This window comes from Penaeus monodon, chromosome 11 (genome assembly GCF_015228065.2).
Source record: "Penaeus monodon isolate SGIC_2016 chromosome 11, NSTDA_Pmon_1, whole genome shotgun sequence".
NCBI classification, from domain to species: Eukaryota; Metazoa; Arthropoda; class Malacostraca; order Decapoda; family Penaeidae; genus Penaeus; species Penaeus monodon.
Genome location: NC_051396.1, coordinates 16,257,648 through 16,264,290, shown reverse-complemented (window position 1 = coordinate 16,264,290; position 6,643 = coordinate 16,257,648). Strand labels below are relative to the sequence as shown.

At 47.1% G+C, this 6,643-nt stretch overlaps 1 pseudogene; it reads right to left on the bottom strand.

Annotated features, from left to right (window-relative positions):
• Nucleotides 1-6,358, bottom strand: part of LOC119578471 — an 8,974-nt pseudogene extending 2,616 nt beyond the window's left edge.
• Nucleotides 6,359-6,643: the final 285 nt, after the last annotated feature.

Here is a 6,643-nt window from a genome sequence, read left to right as displayed (position 1 = left end):
AAAAAAAAAACCCTGCAATGTGTTATCATACCTCAAATACCTGCTGCGAAATCGCTGACTGGGGACCATACTTACTTCCTTCTTCCTCTTTCTCCTTTTCCTACTTCTTCTGCTCCTCCTTTCTCCTCCGTGTCATTCAATTCTCCTCCTTCTTTTGCTCCTTCATGAATAACAAAATAATATCGTACTGCAGCCCCACCCTTAAAAAATAAAAATAAAATGCCTCTTACCCACTGAACAATAATAGCAATAATAAAATCAATAAATGAAAACAAATCTAAACAAAATGAAAGTAAATACTTTAAAATAATACTTATAATAATAATAATAATAATAATAATAATAACAATAACAATAACAATAATAATAATAATAATAATAATAATAATAATAATAATAATTATTATTATTATTATTATTATTATTATTATTATTATTATTATTATAATTATAATAATAATAATAATAATAACGATAATATCAAAAACAATAATAATAATAACAAAAATAATTAAACTAATAAATGATAATATTACTGACAACAACAGCAACAAGAACAACAGCAATAATAATATTGATAACAATAATGATGATAATAATAATAAGCCTGCTCTACGGCTCAGGAGGTGAATAAGTGAACATAGACACTGACAAGAGACACGCCTATACGTGCCTAAGAGAGAAAGGAATTTCAGCAAGAGAGGATGCAGATCATAGATAAGAAGGGATAAAGGAATGGGAAAGAGGATAGGGGGATTGGCGATAATAGAAAGATGAAAAAATAAATGAATAAATAAATAAAAATCGAATAAATGGAGACGAAGCGCATCGAGGGAGAGACGTCGAGATGAGAATGTACGGAGGAGGAGGAGAGCTCGGGGAATGAAATAATGAGAGGGAGAATGTTCAGTGCAGAAAGAAATAGATTAAGACAAGGTGGATCATAAGGGAGGAAATATGATCATGTGAGAGCAGGCGAAGACGCTTAGAGAGTTGACGAGGAGATGTAGCTCAACGGTCTCGGGAAATGCCTTCAGGAATCGAGGAAGTGAGGGGAGAGAGGAAGACAAACACGAGGGGGAAAGTAGCCCAGAAATAAGAATGAGGAAAGGTAAGAGAAGGGCGAGGGGAAGAGAGAGGGTAAGAAAGAGGGAAGACTGAAGAAAGAGGCAGAAGAGATCAGTAAGGTGATGTTTGGTGTTCATGATGAAGGAGGTCAGGTACAGATTCCTAACAGCAAACAAAGTGGAGAGGGGAGACTGAGAAGCGGAAATGACTTCAGTAACTAAATGGGAAATGTATTTATCCATATAACTCTACCCATTTGATTATCTACTAATCTATATTTCCGTATGTCCATCCGTCCATCAGTCTCTTTTTGTTTTTTTGTTTTTTTCATCTCTCTATTTAGGTCTACTTCTATTTCTATTATTTCTATCTTTATTTCTATATGTTCATTCCTATTTCTATCATTTTTATTTCTATTTCTATTTCCATTTGTTTAACTTTTTTTTCATTTCTCTCTCTTTCCCTCTATTTATCTAGTGACCCACCAATTTATATACCCAGTCTATAACCGACAAATCGCAAATTACGCAATTAGCTGCACTGATGCAAGAGTGGCGAAAAACAAGAGCGCATTCCAATCGCATAACAATCGCATATCTTGGAATCTTCCTACACAGATATTCCAAGCACGCTGCCAAGAAGATGGACCGTAAAGCAGTGCCTTATGAAGCATGCTTGTTGCCACACGCATACATATAAGTTCGGAGATTTAATATACTGTGTGTGTCTTTATACAGAGATAGATAGATGCGTAGATAGATAAACAGATAAGAGTGATAAATAAACATATTAAGCAGAAGCATGCATACATACATACATACATACATACATACATACATACATACATACATACATACGAACTTACATACATAGATAGACAAACAAATACGTTGGCAGATGAACAGATAGATATGTAAGACAGATAAACAGCCAGATAGATACAAATACAGAACATTTATAAACAGATATGTTTTGGTTATGATTTATTGTAGTGATTTACTTCATGGTTTGTGTGTGTCAGTAGTAATCTTGAGGTAATATGTTTTCATGTAGTATGGTGACGCGTGGTATTCGAACTTGTAGTGTTCTGATATGTACTGGTTGGGGTGTGATAAGTACATAGAGGGTACTAACATGGTAATGCAATATGTTACACGCGAAGGTAATAATTCGGTGCTACAATATGGTAGGCGCAGATATAGCAATGGGGTGCTGTAATATGATACAGGCGAATGTAGCATGTGATAATGCCATATGTAATACGTGAATATAGTCAAGCGAGGGCGCTATGTGAAATTAACGTATATGATGTTTTTTTCCGGGCTGTATTACAAGTTAGTACTGAGTGGACTGGTAAGTAGGAAAACAGTTAATGTGTAATGCTGCCATGGTAATGGAAGTAGATTGACTGATTCCCTCTACTCGTGATATACTATTCGTATGAAGAAAACGTTCCCCAAATCCAGCATTACAGTCAGAACACTACATCCGTACGACGTCTGCCTTTTTTCTTACCCCATTTTCTACAAACCAACGGAAAATAAATAGGAATGTTAATATTTCTTTTTATCTCTCATAAACTTTCATGATTCATAGATAAATGCGATCATTAACGACCATTCACTTTATATATCTAACAAAAAATGCACTTCCCACATTCCTTCCTGCTTTTATGGGCCTCTTTATAGAGTAACAAAGTATACCCTCACGGAATCCTTGACCTGCGCGTTTTCCTCCAAGGATCTTATTCCCCCCTGCGTTTGCGCCCTTATGGACCTCAAAACCTTTCCCTCTCTGAATCCTTAGCCTTTTAAAGGCCCTGGCTCTCCTCCCTCCGCCGCCGCTCCCTTCTCCCTTTGCCCCTTGGGTCCTCCATCCCCTTCACGATTTCGCCGAGCCCCTTGGGTCCTTCGCCCGACCCCCGATTCCCCTGCAGGCCCTGAATCTCCCTCCTCCTCTTGCCCTTAGTTTCCCTGACCATCTCGCCACACTGGCCTGGTGCATAATGGACCTTCCTGCTTTGACTGTGTGCGGCCACAGATCATCAAAGCAGTTTGTTACCGATTCTCAGCTCCTTTTTAACTACTCCATAAAAGAAGCACAAAAGAACCGGTAAAAGCCATGTAGGGTGTGCGAGGGAGCCTCAAGTTTAAAGCTGAGGTGGTTATGTAAGGCAGAGGTTCTGGCAGGTGTAACAAAGTGCTAATGTTAAGGCGGCTCTGATGTACAAAGTGGAACAATGGGGTTCTAAAGATGACGTATGTGCATTGTGACGCCCGCTGCACGTACGGCGGTGAGAACGGGTGCAGGGATGGAAAGGGCGGAGGGAAGAGTACGAACGAAGCGATAGAGGTCAAAGAGGGCGATATTTATGACGACGGCGATGATGATGGTGGTTATAGTAGTGATGGTGGTGAAGGTGAAGGTGAAGGAGCTGCTGCTGCTGCTGGGCAGCTGCTGGTGATTCTGCTGCTGCTGCTGCTGGTGATTCTGCTGCTGGTGCAGCTGGTGATTCTGCTGCTGCTGCTGCTGCTGATTCTGCTGCTGGTGCTGCTGGTGATTCTGCTGCTGATGGTGATTCTGCTGATTCTGATGCTGCTGCTGGTGATTCTGATGCTGGTGCTGGTGTTTGCTGCTGATTCTGATTTGATGCTGCTGCGGGCTGCGGGCGGGGTGACTCTGCTACTGCTGGTGATTCTGCTGCTGCTGCTGATGGTGATTCTGCTGATTCTGATGCTGCTGCTGGTGATTCTGCTGCTGGTGCTGCTGCTGGTGCTGCTGCTGCTGGTGGTGCTGCTGCTGGTGCTGCTGCTGCTGTTGATTCTGCTGCTTCTGCTGCTGTTGATTCTGCTGCTGGTGCTGCTGCTGGTGCTGCTGGTGCTGTTGATTCTGCTGCTGGTGCTGCTGCTGGTGATTCTGCTGCTGCTACTGCTTGCTGCTGCTGCTGCTGCTGCTGCTGTTGATTCTGGCTGGTGCTGCTGCTGCTGCTGCTGCTGCTGCTGTTGATTCTGCTGCTGTTGATTCTGCTGCTGTTGATTCTGCTGCTGCTGCTGGTGATTCTGCTGCTGTTGATTCTGCTGCTGCTGCTGCTGCTGCTACTGGTGGTGGTGGTGTGGTGCTGCTATGCTGGTGATTCTGCTGCTGCTGCTGATGGTGATTCTGCTGATTCTGCTGCTGCTGCTGGTGACTCTGCTGCTGCTGGTGATTCTGCTGCTGCTGGTGATTCTGCTGATTCTGATGCTGCTGCTGGTGATTCTGATGCTGGTGCTGGTGCTGCTGCTGATTCTGATTTGATGCTGCTGCTGGTGATTGTTTGATGCTGGTGCTGGTGCTGCTGCTGATTCTGATTCTGATGCTGCTGCTGCTGCTGCTGCTGGTGATTCTGCTGCTGCTGGTGATTCTGCTGCTGGTGCTGCTGCTGGTGCTGCTGCTGCTGTGCTGCTGCTTCTCTGCTTGTGATTCTGCTGGTGCTGCTGCTGCTGCTGCTGCTGCTGCTGCTGCTACTGCTGGTGCTGGTGCTGCTGCTGCTGTTGATTCTGCTGCTGGTGCTGCTGCTGTTGATTCTGCTGCTGTTGATTCTGCTGCTGCTGCTGCTGCTGCTGCTGCTGGTGATTCTGCTGCTGCTGGTGATTCTGCTGCTGCTGCTGCTACTGCTGCTGCTGCTGCTGGTGATTCTGCTGCTGCTACTGCTGGTGCTGCTGGTGCTGCTGCTGCTGTTGATTCTGCTGCTGGTGCTGCTGCTGTTGATTCTGCTGCTGTTGATTCTGCTGCTGGTGTGCTGTTGGTGCTGCTGCTGCTGCTGCTGCTGCTGTTGATTCTGCTGCTGTTGATTCTGCTGCTGGTGCTGCTGCTGATGATTCTGCTGCTGCTGGTCTGCTGGTGCTGCTGGTGATTCTGCTGGTGCTGCTGCTGTTGATTCTGCTGCTGGTGCTGCTGCTGGTGCTGCTGCTGGTGCTGATTCTGCTGCTGTTGCTGCTACTGTTGATTCTGCTGCTGTTGATTCTGCTGCTGGTGCTGCTGCTGTTGATTCTGCTGCTGCTGTTGATTCTGCTGCTGCTGATTCTGCTGCTGTGCTGCTGATTCTGCTGCTGCTGATTCTGCTGCTGCTGTGATTCTGCTGTGCTCTGCTGGTGCTACTGCTGGTGCTGCTGCTGGTGCTGCTGCTGGTGCTACTGCTGGTGCTACTGCTGGTGCTGCTGCTGGTGATTCTGCTGCTGCTGCTGCTGTTGATTCTGCTGCTGCTGCTGTTGATTCTGCTGCTGCTGCTGTTGATTCTGCTGCTGCTGATTCTGCTGCTGGTGCTGCTGCTGGTGCTGCTGCTGGTGCTGCTGGTGCTGGTGCTGCTGCTGGTGCTGCTGCTGCTGCTGCTGCTGCTGCTGGTGCTGCTACTGCTGCTGCTGCTGCTGCTGGTGCTACTGCTGCTGCTATTGCTGTTGATTCTACTGCTGGTGCTGCTGCTGCTAATTCTGCTGCTGCTGCTGCTGTTGATTCTGCTGCTGGTGCTGCTGCTGTTGATTCTGCTGCTGCTGCTGTTGATTCTGCTACTGGTGATTCTGCTGCTATTGCTGCTGCTGTTGATTCTGCTGCTGCTGATTCTGCTGCTGCTGCTGTTGATTCTGCTGCTGTTGCTGTTGATTCTGCTGCTGCTGCTGATGATTCTGCTGCTGCTGCTGATGATGATGATTCTGCTGCTGCTGGTGATGCTGCTGCTGCTGCTGCTGGTGATGCTGCTGCTGCTGCTGGTGCTACTGGTGCTGGTGCTGCTGGTGCTGGTGCTGTGCTGCTGGTGCTGCTGCTGTGCTGGTGCTGCTGGTGCTGCTGCTGTGCTGGTGCTGCTGCTCTGGTGCTGGTGCTGGTGCTCTGCTGCTGCTGCTACTGCTGGTGCTGGTGATGCTGCTGCTGCTGCTGCTGCTGCTGCTGCTGCTACTGCTGGTGCTGGTGCTGGTGCTGGTGCTGGTGCTGCTGGTGCTGGTGCTGCTGGTGCTGGTGCTACTGCTGGTGCTGGTGCTGCTGGTGCTGCTGGTGCTGGTGCTGCTGGTGCTGGTGCTCTGCTGCTGCTGCTGGTGCTGCTGCTGGTGCGGTGCTGCTGGTGCTGCTGCTGCTGGTGCTGCTGCTGGTGCTGGTGCTGGTGCTGGTGCTGGTGCTCTGCTGGTGTTGCTGGTGCTGGTGGTGCTGCTGGTGCTGTTGGTGCTGGTGCTGGTGCTGCTGGTGCTGGTGCTGCTGGTGCTGCTGGTGCTGCTGGTGCTGGTGCTGGTGCTGCTGGTGCTGCTGCTACTGGTGCTGCTGCTGGTGCTGCTACTGGTGCTGCTGCTGATGATGGTGTTGGTGTTGGTGTTGGTGTTGGTGTTGGTGTTGGTGGTGGTGGTGGTGGTGGTGATGGTGGTGGTGATGGTGATGGTGATGGTGATGGTGATGGTGATTGTGATGATGATGTTAGTGATGGTGATGATAGTAATGATAATGTGGCGATGGCGATAACGATGACAATGATGACGAGGACGAACATGATGATGATGATGGTAGTGGGGATGTGATAAAAATAATAACAGTGGCAAAAAATGCTCTTTGATTTCCT